The following is a 24,272-nucleotide window of genomic DNA, read 5'->3' on the forward strand; positions in this document are numbered from 1 at the left end:
TCAACCCCCTCGTTATCCCTGTCGTTAGCACCCCTCGTCAGCGGAGGGGTAGATAGGCACTTGACTGTCGGAGGAGGGTAATTAACACTGGCGACTTCACAAACTATCGATCCCTTCGATAAACACTCCACGCTCACTTGCCAACCCCGGCGCCTCACACTCCCTCACTCGTTTTCTGTTCACTCTCTTCATCGTTACTGACTTGTATTATTTCACTGAGTGCCACTTTTCCTTTTCGTACTATGCAGTTTTTAATTATACTGTTGTTGCTTTTGCTGCAGTTGTTATTGCTGTGGGCCCAATTTCCATTATAGTCTTCTTTTAGCATCAAAACTTGACAAGAAGCAAGTTGCCATTCTTTTTCCATCTCTTTAAGTTCTTTCATTTCCCAATCTGTCTGACCCCACTCTTTCTTTCCTTCCTAGGCGAGGTAAGGCGAACGTACCTTAATTAACCAAAGAAATAAACCGTTTCAAACAAAAGGTTCATCCAGTACTGTTCTGTTGGTTTGCTGAAGGCTAATAGGTATAAAAGTACTATAAATTATGTCGTTCTGAATCTACGCTTGTTTTTAAGACAGCTTCATAACCTGTGTGTGTGTGTGTGTGTGTGTGTGTGTGTGTGTGTGTGTGTGTGTGTGTGTGTGTGTGTGTGTGTGTGTGTGTGTGTGTGCCAGCCAATATTTCTCCTTGTGTTTCATGTTTTATTTCCTTCATTGTGATTAACATGTCACGTTCTGTGGTGTACTGAATCACACATACTCCTATTCCATGACTGATAGTTTTCTCCACACCCTGCGATTTTTAGCATAATTCTTCCTCATCAAAGTTCATCACTCTGCTCACTCTTTTGCTTCTCATCACACTGTACTCCCTACTCTCCTCGTCGCCTCCTCCCTCTCTGTCCATTTTCCTTCTTCTCCCCTTTCTTCCCCTCCACCGTCTTTCCTTCCCTCTCTCTACCCTCTCCCCCTGACCCCTCCATGGCGGTCTCGTTCAGCGTGTATGTGAATTGTGGTTATTGCTCCTGTGAATACGATCGCTGTTGTGGTGGTTGTGGTGGCAGTAATATTGGTGGCGGTGGTGGTGGTGGTGGTGGTAGTAGTAGTAGTAGTAGTAGTAATAATAACACTTGTAGTAACTGCTGTACTATCAGCAATGACACTGACAATGGTAGCATAGTAGTAAGGGACAGAGGTATGACAGGGAATATACAGTTGACTGCATTGTGAGTACAACTAATAATAGAACCATGCAGAGGTGCAGCAATAAAAAAATATATATGCATAATAAAAAAAACGATGAAATTTCACCTGTAGCATTTAAAAAAATGTCAGTTGTCACCTTGCACGTAGATTTTACATGGCGTTCCGAAATGCCCGTAACAAAAAAAAAAAAAAAAAAAAAAAAAAAAAAAAAGTTTTAGCATCTAAAAGTAATAAAAGTAATAACAGCATATGAATGATAATAGTAGTAGTAGTAGTAGTAGTAGTAGTAGTAACAGTAGTAGTAATAGTAGTAGTAGTAGTAGTAGTAGTAGTAGTAGTAGTAGTAGTAGTAGTAGTAGTAGTAGTAGTTGTTGTTGTTGTTGTTGTTGTTGTTGTTGTTGTTGATGTTGTTGATGATGATGATGATGATGATGATGATGATGATGATGATGATGATGATGATGATGATGATGATGATGTTGTTGTTGTTGTTGTTGTTGCTAGTGGCAGCAGTTGTCCGTGGCTCAAAGAAAAAAAAAATCGCAGGGTTCGTGCCTGTGATGGTGGTGGTGATGATCACGTAGCTCATATCAGTAGAGATATTCATATCAGATGGTGAAAGAGGGATCTGTGGTGGGACAGAGTTCAGCGTGTGATGGTTGTGATGGTAGATACTGGTGATAATGTATACCTGCAATTGGCTTGCAAAGTACATCTCATGAATTAGTGCCATGTACAGTCTAGGCTCAGCAGATGCTTGAAAAAGTCATTTAATAAAATTTTCTTCACTTAAGAAGAATGACATACCTTTCCCGATATGAGGAAAAAAAGTGAGTTCGGTGCAGTGCTTTATATTGTCATTCTTTAATTTCGGTTGTTAAGTATGCAGTAAGCCTTATAAAAGCGATCACTGAAATGTTTTCTTGGTGCTAAAGACACAGTTTGTTGCGACATGTAGCTGTAGGTACAGACTGCCTCCCCCTTCGGGACATGGTGAGAAGTAGGTTATGCACTTTCTATTTTTTTACCGAATTATGGTAGGTGAAAATAATTTGACAGAGGATCCATTCTTACATAAGCGCGTGAAATGGTTCTGTTTGACTGTTTGTCCTGTTTTCTGTCTGTTAGCAAGAAAATACAGATTAAAAAAAAAAAAAAAGGACCAAACTGCACTAGACTCAGCATAATAACGGAGGATCATCATTGGAACAAATGATTAATTTTGGGTCGAAAAAAAGTGAAAAACAATAGGTCAAGGACATGAGCAATTCAGTATTGATGTGATTCTGACCAAACTGGGTGATAAGGATGAGGAACGCTAACGCGTAAAATGATTTACTTTTCTAGACCAAATCGGTCGAGGATAAAGGTCACAGGATGAGGTTAAAAAAAAAAAAAAAATCAGCTCTTTCACTTATATATGTTTTATTCGTTTTGGATCAAACGAGGTGGAAGGACTTAAGGATAGCCAAGGATGAAGATATCCTATTTCTGAAACAACAGATCAAAGGTCAGGTCAGACTGTAAGGTCAACTGAAGCCCTTTTGATCCGATATGAATCAAACTTCGTGGACGGGTTGAAAGTTAGCCAAGGATTATTTTTACAAGCATATCAGCTTCAGGAAATGATGGATTAGGAAGAAGTATTTCCTCTGAACTTTTAATCGAAATTTCTTTGCAATACTACGAAAAACAAAGAATATACCATCAACAACGTAAAAACAACATTTTTCTCCCAGCACCTTATAAAAACAGCCACAGAGCCCTAAGGTTCCATGTATTTTGTTATTCCCACGCCAGAGACGACAAATACTGTACACATACACCCTCGTACCAAGATATCCCGCACATATTGACTGGATGCCGCGTCTGAGAAGGATGTGAAAAGGAGAAAGAAGGACAGGAAAAAGCAAAATCAGGTAGAAAATAGTGTATAGTGTACGTAGAGTAAAGAATTGGAAAAGTGGAGGGTATTATGAGACGGAGAGAAATGTCGGGAGGTACTGAAGATAAGAGGGAACAGATATGAGGGAACTGTACAAGAAAAGTGGAAGAAGAAAACAACAGAGATGAGCTGAAAGGGAGAAAAAAAGGCAAGTTATGAGAAAAAAGAGTAGAAGTGGTGTGAGGAAATGGAGTATGACATGTAAAGGAGAAACAAGAATGAGGATGAGATGGGATGAAGGTGATATCTGATGCGCAGAGGATGTCGACATTATGGTACTGACGACGTTAGATGAGGTAGGTTGAAGAAGAGAAAAGGGTGAATGGAAAGTGGTAAATTGTGAAGAGGGTAGCAAGAGGAATGGGAAGGAAACAGTTTATAAGAAAAATCGGAAGCAGGAGGAATAAGATAACAAGAGGAATGAAAAAGAAAAAGTGAGAAAAAATAATACCGATGAATAGAGAGGCGATAATAAGTAGTATGAGAATGGTAAGCAGGAAACTAGCTAAAGGTTTAGGAAAGGAAAGAAAACAGACAGCATAAGGACTGAGAAACAAGAGATAATAATGCGACAGAAATAGAAGAACACAGGAAAATATATAAGAGGGAATAGGAAGAAAATACGAGGAATATGTAATGACAGGGAGATGAGATGGAAAAATAGAAAGGGAGGGAGTGAGCGAAAGGAAGGGAGTATTGTGCAGGATGGAAGTGGAGGGAGGAAAGGGAAGGGGAGGAAGAAGGCTAGGTTGTTTTGTGATTTATGTGAAGGTCGGGTTTTGGAACAGGTCAGGAGAGAGACGTGGACGACAAAGCAACAGGAATAAATAAGAGACAGAGACGAGGACAGATGCTATGCTGGAAGAAAAGCAGATAAAAACATCGAATAAAATGAAGAGTATAGTAAGCTGTCTAGGTGGTACGATAATAATGGAGTGGTAGAAGAGAAAAGTTGGAGAGTAATGAAAATACAAATAAATATGACACACACACAAGGAAAGACATTTTGATGGTAAAATGCACATATAAACACCAATGAAATGGGAAAATTGTAAACCGTGAAGGCAAAAAGAAAATGATGACTGAAGAAAAAGAAGAATCGGGGGAAAATGATGCATATAAATTAGAGTGGAAAAAACGATGATACGTGCACTGATGATAATGTGCAGATAAAACACCAAATGAAATGATGAAATTAAAAACCGTAGAAGTGAAGGGTGATCGATGAGTGAATGAAAAGTAACACCAAAACATTACAAACAAATAAGGCACTGACAAAAACTCCCTGATTAAAAAGAAGACATAAAAACACTAAAATAGGAAAAATTAGGTAACTGTGTAGATAGCTGTTGGAATTAAGATGAGTGGAGGAAGAAACACATGCGGGACAGGACATTACCGAGTAATAGGAGACAAACTCGAAGAATGATGCGCTGGTGGGGAAAAAAAAATGAAATGGGAAATATGGTAGCAAACTGTTTAGATAGGAATATAGAGTAAGGGAAGAGAAAACGTGGAATAAAAGGTGGGTAAAGAATGGGGGAAAGAGAAGAGGTTGCCCCCTGTCCTCTTGATGTATGCGCTGGTCAGGAAACGAAACAGATTACCCCTCCCTTCTCCTCCACCTCCTCCTATTTCTTTTCCTCCTCGTCCCCCCCTCACTCACTTATTTTTCTTTATCCTTTTTCTCCATGCTCCTTCATCTCTCCCCTTTTATTTCTTTCCTTCCCCTGACTCCTACGCTCTGAATCCTTTTAACGTTTCTCTCCTAGTTTCTTTATCTGCACTTCTTCATTTGTCTTTGATAAAGCTACTCTTTGCTAGTTATTAGTGACGCTGAGAATAGTTACGCATACTATTCATATTCATATTTTCAATTTTCCCCTACTAGATTAAGTCTCCTTTCACTTTCTTTCACCTGCGTCTTCCTCCCAATTTTCTTCTCAATTCCCTGTGTCCTTACTCTCCTTCTCACGGTTTTCCTTCAGCATTCCCTGTACCTTCATCCTTAACACTTCTTGCTACAGTCATATTTTATTTTACTTCATTCTTGCTGTGTCCAAACAATTTCATGCAACCACCAAAAGTCTCTTGGACTGAACGCATAAACAAAGATTATCATCCCCCCCCCCATTCCATTATTCTCTTCTACTGTTAATAAAATCGTCTGCAGGTAGAAGAGATATCATAAAAGCGTCATCGTAGTGAATGGGTTAACCTCTCCACTTTCCCCTACCTCGTCCCTCCCTCCTCCTACAGCCCCATCGCAGCCTCAGTACTATAATACCGTGAACTCTCTTTCCTCCCTCTCCCATTCCCATTTCTCTTCCATTTCTCTCACTTCCCATTTCTGATCCTTTTACATAATTTATCACTCTGTTTCTTCCCTTCCCCTATCTTGACATGTTCCTCCCATCTTTGTTTTTCCTTCCACCTGCCTTCACATATTTTGGAACTGTTCCTTCCTTACTCTTGCCTTAATATATCCCTCTCACCTTCCATACCTCCACCTTATTTATTCCTTTGCAGTCTCTCCACTTCATTTCTTCCTTTGGCTTAACTTGACTATCCCATTCACCTTTATTCCATCACTTTTTTTTATTTTACCCTTCCATCTCCAGATCATTTTTTTTTTCCTTTCTCTTTGTTACATATTTCCTTTTCACCTTGCTTCCATCCCTGAACATACCCCGTCATCTCCCTATACAACTAACATTGCCATCTTCTCTCCTCGTTACTCCAATAACATTACCCCTTTCCTTCCTTGACCGTTCCTCTTTCGTCATTTCTCATCATTTTTTGGTCTCTCCCCCTTTCCTTCCTCGTTCCTTAATTTTTCACTTTAGTCTCTTCTTCCCCTCTTCTTCATCCTTGTCTATCGAAAGTGTATGCCCTCCCTGCTTCTCCATTTCCCTTTCTCTTTCGTCGCTCCTTTTTCCTCTCCTTCCCCTCTTTTCTTGCTCTTCCTAACTTTTCCCCTTCTTTCACTCTTCCTACTGCTTCCTCTTCCTAGTTTCCTTCCTTTTTTCCACTTCTTTTCTCCCTTCCATTGCTTTTTCTTTCGATCTCCCTACCTTCTTTCATCCTTTCCATCTCCATCATGTATTTTCCCCTCAATTCCATTTCCTTCTCTTTGCGTCTTTTTTTTTTTTCTTTCCATACTATCGAGCTTTCATCATTCCCTCTTTCTCCCTCCTCTCTCATAGCATCTCATTCCCTCTCTTTTTCTCCTCTTTTTCCTTCATTCTCTCTCATTCCCATCCCCATTTCTCTCTCTCTCTCTCTCTCTCCCTTCTCTCATCCTTATCTCCTTTCCATCTCTCCCCTCTTTCCTGTTCTACTACCTTTCCTCCCATTCCCATCTTCTCTTCCCTGTTCCCTCCCTCCTGTCCTAACAATCTTCTCTCTCTTGTTCTACTCTCCTCTTCCTCCCCCCCCCCATCTCTCTCGTCCCTCACATTCCCATCTCCTTCCCTTCTCATCCCTATCCTCTCACCTAATCATCCCCTCTCCTTTGATCTCTCCTCTCTCTTCACTTTCTCCCATCTCTCCCAATCCCACCTCACTCCTCGCCCCTATCCCCTCACCAAAATTCTTACTCCCATCTATGAATATCCAGCCCTCCTTCGCCCCTCCCTGGCCCCCTATTCCGCTATGATTATATGGCCGATTTCAAATTTGAGACAACCCCATTTGTTACGGACGCTTTAAAAATAAGAGTTTCATGGAAGTGGGGAGGGGTGGGGGGGGAGGTGAAGGGGGGTGAGGGGTCAAGTCTCAAGGGTGCCGTGTCAGAAGCCGTTCCCCCCTTCCCCATCTCCACTTACCCTCACTCCCTCTCATCCCTTCCTCCCTTCCCACTCCCCTCTCTCTTTTTCCCTTTCTCGACCCTCTTCCGAGTGCCTTGCTTGTCCTGGATCAAATTTTCCCTTCTGTTGTTTTCCAGGATTATTTTCTGATCATTTGTTATATGCTGTAATCTATCTATCTATCCGTCTATCTATGTATCTATCTATCTTGCAGGAAATGTTGATAATGTTCAAAATATGGCTGTCTTTTTATATATCTGCCTGTCTCATTTTCCCTATTACTGGATGTCCTTATTTATTTTAGTTCTTTGTTCCTCTCCCTTATTTTCCTATATTTTTTTTTTAGTTCGTATCGGTCTAGCCTATCTAACCAACTATCCCTATCTGTCTGTCTACCTACCTGTCATTATCTTCCTATCCATATGTGTCTCAGTCTGTTAATGCAACATGTATCACAATGCGCTAATTCTGGACGTCTGCTGTTTGTTTTCCCTGAGGTATGTTCTTTCTCATGAAGTCAAATCTTTTTTTGTCATTTTCAGTCTTACAGCCTTATTCTAGAATATGATCTCTCCCCCCCCCCTCTCTCTCTCTCTCTCTCTTTTCTCTCTCTCTATAGTTCCTCAGTTTCCTCTGTGTCTGTTCTGCATGAGTAAGTCACTGAACTGCATCCAAGGTATCCCAAGTCATTAATCTTTACAGTTCTTTTACATTTCACCTTTGTGGTTGCACTCATCATCTTTTTAGCTGTCTGGTTTACTGACCCTCATTTCTTTCTCTGCAGCAGTGCTATGCTACCTAGGTGAGTGGTTCATCTTAGTTTAGACAAGATTTTATGTGCGGTAGCGGACTAACTACCAGATCAAACAGTTCCTAGGGTCCCAGTGGGGTGAATCGACCTTGATGGTGAAGATGCTGAAAGAGAGAGAGAGAGAGAGAGAGAGAGAGAGAGAGAGAGAGAGAGAGAGAGAGAGAGAGAGAGAGAGGGGAGGGGGGCTTAACTGAGACGGGAAGATGAGAAGCGCGGAATGTAGGAGTATGACAGGTAGAGGTAGGTGAGTGAAAGAGTATTTGTGTAACTGGAGCAATTGCTTAGAATATCCATGAATACACGAAGAAATGAAAGTGAAAAGGCAAGCATCAAAGTCTCTTATGAATTTATATGAGGGGATATCAAAGAGTAATAAAACAATCTCTCTCTCTTTCTTTCTCTCTCTCGTCCCCACTAACCCTCTTCATAATATTCCACACAGTCCCAGCTCTCCTACTGTTCTTTTTAGTCTCCTGTCCCTTATTTATCTTGGTCAACAATATGCTATTAGAAATCACACCTCATAAAATTTTCTGTATCTTGCACATATTCAGAAATACTTGGCATTTCTTTCTTGTGCCCCTTACACATTCCTTTACACCTCGGCATATTCACTACACCTTCCGTGCCCAACTTGCATCCCCTTACGCGTTCATTTATACACCTTATCTTCACTGTATATACAGTGCTTACCATCCACTCCTTAAGTTCCCCCACACTGCTGCACTTCCCAAATCTTCCTTGTACCTTTTATACCCTCCAGTATTCTTAACTCTTGCTACACCTTCCATGCTCTCCTTGAACCATCAGTACCTTTCATTATACCCTTACACCTACACCGCACCACCTATGCCTTCCTTGTACGAGTATCATTAACACCTTCCTGTATACCAATACACATTCCTTAATCCCCCCCCCCCGTCCATATTCTTTGCAAGTTCACCATACATTCTTCAAGTCCCACCACATTTTTTTTTTAAATTGTTATGAGTTTTTTGTAGTATCGTTGTGGCGTCTATACATTACTGTATTGTGTATTGCGCTCTAAGACAAATTCCAATCACACCCACTGGTCATCAACTGTCGATATTTCCAAATATTACACTTTATTCATCGTGGGAACACTTCTTAAATTCAGTACACCCCTATCTCCACTCATCACACACTCTTATATTTTACCATTTTTTTCCTCGTCCTTTCCCCCATGCATCATCCTGCACTCCATCACTTTTCATATACATCTCCCATCTCTTTCATTTCCCCGTAACCTCTTTCCATCACTGTCTTCATTTCATATCGTCTTTACACCACTGTATCTTCTTTGTGCTCTCATAACTTTAATACTCTAACTTCTCCAGCACCCTTCCAGCATGTCCATTGTCTTCCTTGACTACTCCTAGCCAAACCCAATACAACTTCCCCTGAGTCATAAATTTTATATTCATTTTCAAGTGCCCTGTTTTCCTTCACAGGCTTTCAACTTGCTTCTTTTATCTCTACAGCTTTCCATCCTTCTAAACTCCTTGCCTTTCCACAAACCCTGTCCACTTCTACCCTAATCGCTCATTCTTTCATTCTTTCATCTCTGCATTCATAACATCCATCCATCCTGAAGTTGTATACACGCTTATACTTTCCTTAATACTTGACATTCTACTAGTATTTCGGGTCATATTTCCTCAATTGTTCATCTTTCCGTCCTTATTACGTCTTTTTCACACTCGTACACGTGTGCTCTGCATCATTCTGCGCTCCAGCTTCTTTCAAAATCCATGTATTCTTTCTCTACTTCGGTAACCTTTCCCTCTTCGTACAGTTTTCCCTGTAATCCTTCATCCCTGCTCACTTTCCTTTTCCATACAGTTCAGCATACCTACATCTTTCCAAATTCTGTGCGCTCTCTTTCTACACTCCTCCCCTACATTTAGACTGTTTCTTCAGCATCCAGGCTTAGTTCTAAACCTCTTTGGGTCTTTACTTTTCATACAACTTCCTCCCTTGACCTTTCTTTAAACTCTGCTTTCTTCCTACATTCCACCGACTTTCTTAAAATTCATCAGCTTTCTTACACTGTATTTTTTAATACAAAATCACCATTATTGTTTCTCTCTTATTCTCTTCCTATAAACTTACACCTTCCTACTCCTATACATTCCCTAATATCCCTGTATTTACGTATATCTCTACCTCTTCCCACATTTCATAAGCTCTCTGTAGCCCTACACCCTCATACACCTCAACACCCTTTCTACACCCTCACACTGTATCCATAATTTTTCTATCTTACTCCCATTAAGCTTTTAATTATTCATATACTAGCCTATCTTCCCACAGTTCCCCAACCCTAATACCTTTCTACAGTATACATTAGAAACCCACTAACCTTGATATATATATATTCCTCTCCCTTCTACATCTTTCCTCTATCTCATGCAGCCTATTTGCTACACCCCTTCCCCGCCTGCTTCTGCACCCTCCATGCACTTCTATCCCTTTTCTACACCCCTCTTTGTACACCTTTTTACCCATCTCTACAACTCCTCTAAATCTCCTACACTCTCCCTGCACCCCTTCTATAATTTATTTATTTCTGCACTCAGCTCCAACACCATTCCTCCACCCTTATACCCATTCTCAGCGACACCCTTCTTCTACACTTACCTGCCTCATACACCCTTCTCACTACAACACTTCCCTACACCAACACCTTTCCTACATTCTTGACACTCCTATTACACCACTCCTTTACACCTATCCGCTTCCCTATACCGCCCCATACACTTCTACAACCCCCTACTTTTACCCCTACACTCCTCTCCAACACATCCGTTTACTCTACTCTTATTCTAAGCGACACCCCTTATTCACATTTCCTTCTCGCTACACCCTTCTTTCCCTACACCTCCTGCACTCTCAATACACCTCTTCTCCACTCTTATACCTTGTCACTCTCTCCTTTTACACTCCACAGTCATGACTCCTCTATTACAATATACCTCAATCCTTACCCTATTCCTGAAAATTTCCTATACCTTCCCTTTCCACCTCTTCTCTGTTGTGCATCTTCCCTATATACCTCCTTTCTGTCCACACCCACTTACACCTTACCAATACCCCTCTTGTACACTCCACTCCAAAACCATTCCCTTACTCCTACAACTTATCCTGAGTTCATACATCCTCCCTCTACCACGACACTCTTCCACCATCCCTTACACTCTCTCTACAATCTTCCTCCACTCCTACATTCTTTCTTACCATTCCCTTCCCCTACATCCCTTTCTCCTTTCTCCACATCTTCTCCTTATCTCTGCATCCTATCAACATACCATATGCCTTTTCTACACTCTTCACTGCACCCTTAGATCGTTCCTATTCATTTTCCAACACCTCTGGCCGCCTTTTTTGCATCTCTTTCAAATCTCCTACATCGTTTCCACACATCTCCCTACACCACTACACCCATACACCCCTACAGCCCATACACCCACTCTACACATCTACCTACACCACTACATCTATGCAGCTCCACATCTACACTCTTTCGACACCTTTCCCTACACCCCTGCATCTGTGCACATCTACATCCCTATGCTCTTTCTGTGCACCCTCCCTACACTTCTACATTCCCTTTAGCCTTTCGACATCTCTCTCTAAACCCCTATACCCCAAAATAACCATGTCCCCTACTCCCTTTCTACACCTCTTCCCCTACACCCTTTCTACACTCTTCCCTACATCCTTCCTACGTCCCAACACCCTCTCCAACCCCCCCTCCCCCCGGCACATACACGGGTGGGGCGGTACGGCACCATGGAGAGCAATATGATAAACTATTCATAATTATGGCCGCCCTGGTGTCAGAGGTCGCTGCTCCCGCCCCGCCGCCCGAGAGAGGCAGAGGGAGGAGAGAGGAGGAGGGAAGGAGGGGAAGAGAGGGAGGGAAGGAGGTCAGGAGGGGGAGGGAGGGAAGAAATATGTGAAGAGGAGAGAAGGAGAGGATGAGGGGGATGAGAGAGGACGAGAAGGAATAAGGAGGGAAAATGTAGGAAAGAAGAGATAAGAGATGAGGAGGAGTCGGATGGGAGAAAGTGAATGAGGGAGGAGAAGGAGGTAAGGAGGGAAATGAGATGGAAGAGTTATGAACAAAGGCGAGCTGGAGGGAAAGAGAGGAGGAATGAGGGAAGGACGGAAGAAGGTAAGGAGGAAAAGGGAAGAGAAAAAAAAGAGAAAAAAGGAGAAATAAGGGAAGAATGGAGGAAGGTAAGGAGGGAAATGAGATGGAAGAGTTATGAAGTAGGGAAAGATATGGAGGAGAGACAACAAAGAAGGAAGGAAACGACAGGGAGAGGAAAGAAATAAGGAGGATGGGAAATGAGAGAGAGAGAGAGAGAGAGAGAGAGAGAGAGAGAGAGAGAGAGAGAGAGAGAGAGAGAGAGACAGTAGAAATAGGAAAAGATCTGGCAGAAGAAAAAGGTAGAATTTACGGAGGATATAGGTACAGTAGGAGGTAGAGGAAAAGGGCAAGAGGAGAGACATATGAGGATGATAGAAGCGAAGAAAAAGAGGGGAAGGGGGAAGGAAGAGATGGGAGAGTGAAAGGAAAGGAATGGAAAAAAGGGAGACAGATGTGAATAAAGGAGAGCGAGATGGGATAGGAAAGGGGGAAGAGAGAAATGAGATGCGAAGGAAGAATATGAAAAAAGAAAGGAAGTACGGGAATGAGGAAGAGAAAGAGAAGAAAGAGGGAGACAGAGTAGAAGGGAGAGGGAAGGAAGAGAATTAAGAGAAGAGAAAAGTAGGGAAAGGTAAGGAAGTCGAGTGAGAAAGGAGTTATGAGGAGAGAGAGAGCAACTGTAAGAGAAACGAAAAGAGTAAGGAGACGGACGAAGGATGGAGAGAGAGAGAAATACACGGGGAGTGAGGGAGAGTGGAAGAGGAAAGAGTTATGAGGACAGAAAGAAAAGGAAAGCAGAATAGAAAATTTTATATGATGGAGGAAACAGGGAAATGGAAGGATTTGGAGAATGGAAGGATACAGGTCCAAGAAACGAGGGAAGCAGGGGATGGAGGGAGACAAGAGATGGAAGCAAAGAGCCGAAGGGAGGAAGGAATAAGAGAGACAGACAGAAACGAAAGGGCAGAAGAGAGACGAAAGGCTGGACGCGAGAAAATGGAGAAAAGAGAAAGTGGAGGAAACTACATAGGCAACATTTCCGAGCAAATACGGTGATATTGACCGAAGTTTGCTCCTTACACGCAAATACATAAGAGTATATACGTCTTCTAACACTTCATGTAAAAGAACGAATCGCAAAACAAGCAGGCTAGATGACCCACGCACATCAATCTTGTTCCGTACAGTACTTGCCCCGAAAATTAGCTTAAAGATCATCGTCAAGAATAATAGAAAGATGTCTCGAGGTACCAGGCTCAGGTACAGTACATGTATGGTAACTTTTATGTAGATCGGACATGAAATAAACGCTTGAGGCTTCGATAAAAAGCACTGATAAGAAATTAAGTGCAGGAGAACACCAACATGAACACCCTCACCAAAAAGGAAAAAACAAAAAAATCAAGAAATGTAAAAAAGAAAAATATATATAGCAAAGACAAAGCGAGATTTTACAAAGAAAGAAAGAATGAAGATATACTAGGCAGTATGAAAGAAAAATGAAGAGAAGTGAGAGAGAAGTAAGGGAAAACGATACCTGATAGAAGAAAAAAATAGGTTGATATGGTAAAAGAAAATAAGAGAAGATAAATTTTGATACAGGAAGAACAAACGAGCGAGAAGCAAAGGGGAAAGGAGAGAGGAAGAGAGGGGGAGATGAAAGTAAAAATAGGGAGAAAGAGGGATGGAGAGTGATATGAAGGGGAATATTGCTAAAAACCTCTGAAAATGGATGAGGGACAGAGAGGCTGGGGAAAGAAAGGTAAAGAAGTTGAAAGGGATGGCCTCAGATACAGCGTGGGAGGGGGAAAAGGGGGTGAATGAAAGGGGAAATAGCTGAGAGAGAGAGAGAGAGAGAGAGAGAGAGAGAGAGAGAGAGAGAGAGAGAGAGAGAGAGAGAGAGAGAATTACATGTACACCCTCCCAAAAAAGTATGGGCACTCTTACAGCACGTACCATTCTGAAACCTGGATGAAGCATTTTGATAAATGGGGCATCCTGTAATTATAAGTGCAAATATTATCTTTGGTAATTATCAGAACTCAAAACTGCAAAAAGATTCACTTACTGACCCGTATATGTTTTGAGGCACCACATTTATAGACTCATGTGTGTCTGCGGAGGTTGATCATTTTCACAACCGTCGTACCCAAAGGTGTCGGTACTTTTCTGAGAGGGTGTACAGTCGACCCAAAAAGTACAGGCCCTCTTACGGCAAGCATCATTCAGATACATTGACGAAGTACTGTGATATATGGAGCATCCTGTGACTTTAAGTGAATATATTATCTCTGGTAATTATTAGAACGGGAAATGGCAAAAAAATCACATACTGGGTGGCATATGTTTTGAGGCTCCAGGTTTATAAGTTCATGTGTATCTGCAGAACTAGCTCATTTTCACAAACATCATACCCTTAGAGTCCAACACTTTTTTGGAAGGGTTTACAACATCTACGTGTGTGTATGTGTGTGTATATACATGTATGTATGCATGTACTAGCAGGGTTCTCGGCGTTGCCCGGGTATAACTAATATGACCTGTGCAAACCGACATTGTTTGGAACCCTGAGAGCCCACTCCCCTGTGAGGGACGGCTCCAGGGATTCCACATGACTCAGTGGATCTGTGCTCCTTCTTAGGCTCATCTCCCCAGAGATATATTCCAACCATGAACCAATTCACAATAAGGACCTAATCTCCATGGGCTATTTGCCCACTATCCATTCACCCATCCAAGCTATCCCACCCTATCCCACCACACCCAAGTGTCCACCCATCCCTGCCCATGCACCGCACCCACCCTGCCCATCTCACCTATCCACCAACCACCCTACTCACTTAGACACCAAGCTGCACCATGTTGACGATATAGGGATTCTTAAGTTGTAACACTGATATGGCTGTCAGAGGAAGTTAAAAACTTTACCGTAAATGGCTACCAGTCTCCACCATGGTGATCTGATTAGTTTTTTTTCGGCCAGTAACGCACCACTTTAACAACTTAAATCCACGACATCAATTTTCTCGTAAAACGTTACCCCTGGTAGACCTCTTACGAATCCTCTACTATAGATAGTTCCCCTTTGACTTCTGTCCTGGACGGACAGGCAGACAGACAGACATACTTTTAAAATATATACTGATATATAGTTGTCTGAGTTCATGCCAGTGTGTAGTACACACACACACACACACACACACATAGATAATGTAGATAGATATACATACATACATACACCGTATAAACATATCTATCTATCTATCTATATGTGTGTGTGTGTGTGTGTGTGTGTGTGTGTGTGTGTGTGTGTGTGTGTGTGTGTGTGTGTGTGTGTGTGTGTGTGTGTGTGTGTGTGTGTGTGTGTGTGTGTGTGTGTGTGTGTGTGTGTGTGTGTGTGTGTGTGTGTGTGTGTGTGTGTGTGTGTGTGTGTGTGTGTGTGTGTGTGTGTGTGTGTGTGTGTGTGTGTGTGTGTGTGTGTGTGTGTGTGTGTGCGCGCGCGCGCTAGAGGAAAGGACTGGATGTGGAGGGAGGGAAGGAAATGTGGGGCTGGCTCGTGTAAGTGGAATTCTGTATTCAAATAGGTTCCGACGAGGGCTTTCCTATTTCATACCCAGGCCACCCACCCCGGCGAAAATGTTACGAGTGGTGGAGGAGCCAACCCACCTGCCATCCACATCACGCTCAACCTCACCCTACCTACCCTTATATAATCTTACCTTATCTTACCTCACCCATCTTGACCTGACCTGACCTTACTATACACGCATGTCACAGCCCCACCCTCTCAATCCTTACACACTCAAACTTAACCTTGCTTGACCCAGCCTAACAACTAACTTAAACTAACCTCTCATGCACCTTTCCCACCCTTGTGGTTTAAGGGAGCGAAGCGAGCTGGAGTATTAGTAACTATGTAGTTAGATGATGGAGCACAGCACCAAAACCCGGCATTCTCGGAAACGATTAGAGCTACAATGGACCTTCACACGTACCTAAAAAGGAAAAATAATGGGTGATGGTTAATATCGGGCAAGCAGGATGACACACATCTTGTTAAAATAATAGCATTTGTAAGCTTGTTAGCTCGAACACAATACCCATTTTAGAGTATAGAAGGCTATTTCCTAATATAACCTTGTCAAACCCAACCATGTTCAGCCTAATCTGTGTTCTAACCATTTACATCTCACGCAGCCATACTCTTACACCCTTCCTTGACGTAGCCTAACTTTATCTAATATGACGAAATTTTAGTAAACCTTAGTCTTGTCAAGCATAATGCAGCCAAAAGTAATATAACGTGGGTTATCACAGCCCTAACTTAGCCATTTATAACCTAATACCATAACCTGAACTAACGAATCCTAAAACAATCTGATCTTCCTTCTTCCATCTAACTTTCTCCAATCTGCCCCAACCTAACCCAACGCAGACTAACCTAACCTATTTCCAGCGTGACGCAACCTCTTTCACTGCAAGGAGTTTCACTTGAGCAAAATAAAATCGTCAAGTGTTAGCCAAAATAAAATAAGAAATAATAAACATCATCCTCACGCTGGAGAATTTTATCAGTATTCACCCCAGCTGATCCTAACTCTACTTACAAACTCGAAGTATTCTCATTTTAGCTTAATCTTACCTACTGTAATGTACATGTTCAAAGCCTAACCTTACATAACATCATCTGCTCTAATGTCGCCTTATCTAACACACAGTGGACTAGTCTCTAACAAAATCTAAATAATGTTGTGCAAACTATACCTCAGCATAGAGTGATAAATTTCACCTTCCTCTAGGCTCTTCTAACTTAATCCAGTCTATCTCATCCGGAGCACACCTGGCCAATTATGAGTTATTGTCTACCTCTTGCGGCAGGTGTGGGTCGGCCAGGAGATGGAAGGATGGGAATGGATGGAAGGAAGAGGGAATGAAGAGAGGGAGAAAAGGAGAACTGAGAGGTACGAGAAGGAAATAGTGATGTGAAAATGGGATGAGTGAGAGAAAAGAGCAAGGATAAAGAAGATGAGTGGGTAGCGGAATGGGGGGAAGGGAGCTGGGGAGAGGAAAAAAAAAAAGGGGGTCAGAAGGGAAAGACGCAAGAAGAGAGAAAAAAAAAAATGGATTGGATGAGGAAAAACAAACAGGGCAAAGGAGGAATGAGGGAAGAAGGTAAAAGGAGCAGGTGTGGCACAAGGGTAAGGAGAGAAAATGAGGGAAGAAAAAAGTTACAGAAAGTGAGTGATGGGAGAAAACGTAAGAGAGAAGTGGTAAAAGAGAATGAAGGGGAGAGTAAGGAAGAGTGGGTGATGGAGGAGTGTAAAGGTGCGGGAGAGGGAGGGAGAGAAGAAAAACTATAGAAAAGGCTAGATGAAGGAGAAGACGCAAGAGACTGAGGGGAGACGTGGGGAGAGGGAGAAACAGGAAAGAAACACACACACACACACACACACACACACACACACGAGAAAAGATGATAAACAAAACAGGTAAGAGGCGTATGGAGGAAAGGAAGGAGAATAAAGCAAGAGAAGTTACAAAAAGTGAAGTTAAGAGGCAGAGCAGGTAAGAGACACAGGGAGGAAACGGAGTGCAAGGAGACACCAAGAAGAAGAAAGAGGTGCAGGGAGGGTGGGAGGGGGAGGGAGAGACTGAAGAACAAGAGGAAAGAACATCGAGAAAATGTTATTGAGAGAAAAAACAAAAAGTGCATGGGGAGAGGGAGGGATGAAAGGAGAGGAAAGCAAGAATAAAGAACACAGAACTAACTTGAGCATGGGCATAAGGAAGAGGGATAGGAAAGTAAGGTGGAGGTAAAATTGATGTATGGAAGGAGACCGGATAGAGGATGAAGAAAAGAAAAAGAAGAGGCAACAAGGACAGACAATACAGAGAGAAGATAAGCGGGAGGATTGGGAGAGGGAGGGGTGTCGGGTGGTGGGGAAGTAGGGACGTGAGAGAGGAATAAAGGACGATGTCGACGAAAAAATGAGAAGAAGGGAAGATGAAGAAAGGAACAGGAACAGACACACCAAGGACCAAGGTAAGATAAATAGGAAAAATAAGTGAGAGGGAGAGGGAAGCCATTTGGTGAGAATAGGTATATGAGAGAGGAAAAGACAAAGAACTCGAAGAAATAAATGAAGTACGAAAGGAGCAGAAATCAAGTGAAAGCTGCACATAGGGGATCAATGTAAGTTAATAGGGAGAATAAGTAAGAGAACTGGAAGAGGGGTGAGGGAAGAGTCAGGTAACCATAAATGAAGGATATAAGAAGAAAGGAAGAAGTGGAATGAGGGAGGGGGAGGAGAGTAAGAGAAGCGACACCAAAGGAGAATAATAGGGAGAATAGGTGAGACGGGTATGGGGACAGGGAGGGAGGGATGGGGGAGTCAGGTGGCTGTAGTGTTGGTATGTGAGGGAGAGTTGGGTAAAGAGGTTATGTGCCACAGACCCGACTCGGTTATCAAACTTGCAGAGGACCAGAACCACCCCTGCTGCCATCTCTTCATCCGCCAGCAGGAAGGGTATGTAAGGTTATGGCGATTTGGGGAAGTTAGGGAAGGGAGACTCAGGAAGGGAGGTAGGAGCCATTTGACATATGTAAGTACTGTTCCATGGAAGGAAAGAAGGTGATGTTATGACAGTTCAGGGAATTGGTGAAAAGGAGAGTGCAGAAGCGGGACGGAAGGAAAATAACAAAGCGGGATAGAAGGAAAATAACATACGTAGGTACCAATGAAGGAGGAAAGGTGATATCATTGCATTTGTGGGGAATCAGGGAAAGGGATAGTGAAGGAGAGACGGTTAAAGAGGAAGGCTGGAAAGAGAGTTCGGAGTATATGATCATGGCGACTGAAAGAATTAGGGAGAGGGAAGTAATGGGGAGACAGAGAGACGGATTGGGTATGTAAAGTTATGACGATTTGGGGAATTAAAAATGAGGGAGAGAAAAGGGGAGAAGGAAGAGTTAAAGATGAGGGAAGGGAGGTGTGATGCAAAACGACATATACAGATGCCCAGCAAGCAGAAAGAAATGCAAGGAGAGAAAAAAACTATTCGTGCAGAAAAGAGTAATGAAGTAAAGACGGGAAAGAAGGGAATGAAACAGTTGAAAGCAAGGTAACATAGCAGATATCCAGGTGACAAAAAACGATTCAGAAGATAAATGTAACTAACAAACGCAAATATTTTAGCAAGGTAAACGAGAAAGGGAAGAAATATTTAACGAAAAAAGTAAAACAAGACAGAGGTAACATGGAGGCAGTATACGTAGTGAGGTCTCTAATTTGGCAAGAGGAAACAAAAGGAGGCAGGTAGAAGGAATGGTACTCTGGGAAGTACGTAAACAGAAAAGGAAAGAATGTGAAGGCATAGGGCTAGGCAGCGAGAACGGCTGGGAGGCAGGGAATGAAGTCAGGGGCGGGGTGTTGATAATTATGAGACTGGCTTGGCAAAGAGATGTGTATAAGCCTGTATTCTCCTTGGCTCAGGAGGCCTTCTAACACTTTCCCCTTGGCCATTTATTTTACTAATGTCACTTTAGTACTGTTTTTCGTCTTCTTCTGTCTCTTCAGTATTGGGATAGATTGCATAAATAACATGAGAAAAAAATATTACGGTGATGTATACTGTTATAAGGAATGATAGAGAACCTCCTTAACCGTCGACAGTACTACAAGTGATGGTTAATTCTTTCCATACTATTACATGTCTTGTTTTTGTTGCCTTCAGACGATTTGTTCGACTTAGGAGAGACTATTCGAACTGAAAGGATTAGATATAGCCTTCATTAAGTCCTTCAATACAAGAGGTCTTCTGAGGTAAATAAAGACATCTGGAGGAGGCAAGAAAAAAAAGACACCTTCCTTATAGATTAAAACCAAACAGGGAGGAAGGGAAAGGGAACTTCGTACATAATAAAATGGGTAAGGAGGCTGGCACGGAAATGTCCAGGGAGGCAGGGAAGAGTCAGGTATGGAATATCCTGGGGTGAAGGCTGAAAGTACCGGAAGGAAGACTGTAAGAAGGTCGGGGCAAGCGGCAAGAGCTACGTAAGCGGTAAGTAAGAGGTATGTACTGTGCAAGGTAAGTAAGAGACCAGTAAATGGTAAGTAAGTGGCGAGGAGGAAATAAGTCTGGTGAAACTAAGAGATGCGTAAAAAGTAAGCAAAAGGCAAGTAGGAGGTACAGTACATTAGAGGTGTGAGCTAAGTTAGAGGATGGTAAGACGGAAGTAAGAAGGGAAGAATTCTGATAAGAGTTTGGAGAGGGTTTCAGCGTATCGATATGGGAGGGATGTGGGTAAACTGACCTAGAAAAAAGTAACATGGATTATTCAGCAAGGGAGTTAGGTATGAAAGAAGACATTAACTTTGGGATGGGATGTAATGGTAGAGAAGTTAGCCAGAGTGTAAGCGGTCAGTCCTGTGAAAATAATGACTAGGATGCTAGGTTATTACCAGAAAAAAAAAATCATAGAGTAGAATAATTATTACAATGTACATCCATTCGTTTGGGTATGAACGACGAGCTCCTAAAACTTTAGGAATGAATTTAACGATGGAATAGGTAGAATGTCGGTGGTCAGTAGTGTGTGATGACTATGATGCTAAGGAAATCCCTTGATGATGCATACTATAGAATAATTTATCTGGAAATAGGTGTATTTACAGTTAGTAGATAAGAAGAAACTTGAAATGGGAGGATACATCACCTTTAGAGCAAAATACTAAAACTAGAATACATGCAGGGACACAGCAGACAGATGGAAGAGCTGATTGATTATTAATGAGAATTGCTAGTGCGTTCAAGTTACCAGTGAGCCATCATCATCATCAGGACCTCCTTTCCCACCCTAGGGCAGGGTGAGGAGTAGCAACGTCCAGACAGCCCAAACTTGCCTAGTCCAGTGGGCCACGCTTCCATTCACTCACTATTCAAGCCCCTTGAGTCCTGGCTCTAACTGATAAGACAAAAACATTCACCACGTTCTGTAGCTTCACATAAACGTACCCGATAGAGTCAAACGGATTAATAAACTGTACTTACTGCAAAGTATCCCGTTAATATTTTTTTATCATGCCCTAGCTGCCCTCACGAATGACGTCCATTGTATTGCTTAAGTATGCATCTTTGTACCTTAAAGATGCTTTTCTATACGTTTGCTACCCTTACATTATTGGACTTTTTTCTCGTCTGGTGTAAGCCGAATAATATTGTTCAGTGATCTCATAGCGAATAAAAGGCTAACAAAGACCACTGTAACCTACTGATTCATAAAACTTTCCTCGTTAGAATACAGTCGCCTGGTTTTAGCCAAAAGTATAATTGCCAAGTGGGTCCGTAAGAAGGAAAGAACTAAATATGACTCCACAATACTCATGGTCTGTTCTACCGTAGATTCTCTCTCCTCTCCTTCTACGACACACTCCATATTAATCATCTTCCCTCCCTCCCTCCCTCCTTTCACTCGTTTGGTCGTCTCGTGGGAGGACTAATATCTTATTACGTGTGGGTCGGCAACAGACATATCTTCATTACCGGGGGGACCTCTACTCGATTACACGCTCTCTGATGCCCTCACCTTCCATCTGTATTATCTCACATTCCTCTTACCCTCCCTAATGCTCTCACCTTCTCTCTCTCTCTTTCTCACCTTCCCTCCCTAATAATCCACCTTATTTCCAGTGTATCTTACCTTTCATCTCTGATTCCCTTACATTCCCTCATTCCCTACCTAGGTCCCTCACCTTCCTTTGATGATATATTCCCTCCATATCTTATCTCTCTGCATTCTGAAAGAGCCCGAGTTCAGACTCTAGGAGGGTGTGACGGGGAGCAGTCCAATTATATGAATTTCGTTAAAACAGATATTAAAGGTCTTCCACAAACCCAACTAATATGTTATAAAAGCATCATGATAATGCCATTACACCGTTCTGAATAAGACTGTCCAATCATGTATTCAATTTTACCGGTGGATATTAATGCCGAAGTGGTGACATATGAAGGAGTGTTGCACATATGAGAACTAATGGGCGTCAGGAAACATACCGTCATTTAAATGGCCAAGGTTCTTCACAGTGATTAAAAAATAAACAAATAATTCCATCTTTCCCTCCTTCATACAGCATCTCTAATTTCCTCCATATCAACTCACCTCTTACTGCAGCAAGCCTGCCCTAACCTGACAAAGACCCTAAGCCCTTGTCAGCTCAGGTGATAGCCAGGTGTAATCAGACTGTAGGGTCAGTTCGACTGGTAGTCAAGGAGACTCATTCTTACCTCATAATTATGGCTCCACGAATTTCATACCACCACGATTTTGTACTCATAGTGTTCAGTTTGAGGGAGTGGTCCAGTTCCATCAGGTGAAAACGATCCTGCATTAATTCTCTCCCCTCTTCTCTCCTTAAAAACACCTCTTCCTCCCTCGTTAGTAACATCACCTCTTCTCTGCTCCTTCTCCTCCCTCCTCTCTTCCTCCTTGTCCTCCATCTATTTGCCTCTCTCTCTCTCTCTCTCTCTCTCTCTCTCTCTCTCATTATAAATCAATACATATATATATATATATATATACATTTCTATCTGTTAATCTATCGATGTATATGTCTCTCTACCTATATATTCCTCTCCTTTTTTTTCTCCACTTCCTATTATATCTTTCCCTTTTCGTCCTCCCCCTAATCCCATGTCTTTCCTCCTCCTCCTCCTCCTATTCTTTCCTTCTTAGCTAATATCTTTTTTTCCCCTCCTGCCAGCGCCATTTCATTGCTTTTCTCTCTCTTCCCCTATTTTTTTCCTTCCACTTTGTTTCTTTCTCCTTTTTCCCTCTTTTCATTCTCTCTTTCCCATCCCTTTCTAATTTTTACATTTCTTTCTTTCTCACTGCTTCCCCCTCGAGCTATCCGCTTTTTCCTTGCTCTCATTCTGTCCCCCCCCCCTCTCTCTCTCTCTCTCCCCCTCTAACATTCTGTTTTTCCTCTCTCTCTCTCTCTCTCTCTCTCTCTCTCTCTCTCTCTCTCTCTCTCTCCATCTACTGTATTTTTTTTCCATTCCCTCTCTTTTCCTCCCTATTTTCCCACTCCTCTTTTCCCTTCCCTGCCTTCCATCTCCCCACCCCTCCACCCCCCACTAAGCACAGGCCCGACCCCACTTTTGTCCCCTTATCAAAACGCTTAAAATGTTTGTGACAAGCGTGCAAGTGGGTCCCTGGAACAACACCCACCCCTCTAATTTCTCACACTGCCACCTCACTCTGCTCCGCCGTCTCTCTCTCTCTCTCTCTCTCTCTAACGCACTCAGATCAACATTTCTCCAGAATCTCCCTTTTTATCCTCTTTTCCTTTTACCTAATCCCTCGCTCTCGTGCATTCCATTTCCATCCCCCCTACTCCCTCCACCATCCCCTCGCTTCTACCCCTTCGTAAACACCCAGAATGTTGTCTTTGGCTCCTGGTAATGGTTCTGGCACCACTAAAACAGAATCGAACTCTCTTATTTACACGTCCCTCTCACGCCGGACTCACTCAAGTTGTTTTTTCCTTACCGAATCCAAACCCATTCACCCCGGGAGTCTCCGACCCTTCTCTCTCAGTTTTCTTTTTCTCCTCTCAGATGATGCAGTTTTTACGAGTATTTCCTTTAAGGTAATGGGATTTGTTCTGCCTTATAGTGAACAAACTTAATGTGTAATTTAAGCATAAATATCTTTGACTATACGGGACTTGGATATCCACTTAATGCCATTATCATTAGAAGCAACAGCAGTAGCAGAAACAAAATTATTACCACCACTACCACCCTAATTCATTCTTATGGGATGGGGCGAAGTTAGACTCAGAAAAAAGGGAAAACACAAAAATAAAGAGAGATATGAAACAATGTGTCCAGTGAAATGAGACATTTATTCACACATATTTCAGGTGTGCGAAATCTTGACTACACTTCTCAAGCAAAGGCTCTTCCTAATTAATGTTCATGACGCTGTTATTTCCTCCACTGTATGTTGTTGTTGCTGCTGTTTTTGTTTTTGTTGTTGTTGGCCAACCCTGGTTCCTCTGACAGAACAGAGCCGTCGACCGCAGGTAAGCAACTGTCTCTATGAGGTTCTCTAACAGGTTCTTTTGTTCGCTGATGTTGTATCTGCGTCTCAGAGTGGCATGTTTTGCAAAGTGCTCCATTATGTGTGTCACGTTGTGTGGGTTTATTCCACAAGCAGGGTACATGTCATCTGTGATTCCACTCAACTCAAATCTAAGCTGATAGCTGAGGAAGACTGGGTGATGTCCTGATTTGAACTTAGAAGAACTTAATTATAG

Source organism: Coenobita brevimanus, chromosome 75, assembly GCF_032717465.1.
Source record: "Coenobita brevimanus isolate Jiangsu-jjx chromosome 75, ASM3271746v2, whole genome shotgun sequence".
Taxonomy (NCBI): domain Eukaryota; kingdom Metazoa; phylum Arthropoda; class Malacostraca; order Decapoda; family Coenobitidae; genus Coenobita; species Coenobita brevimanus.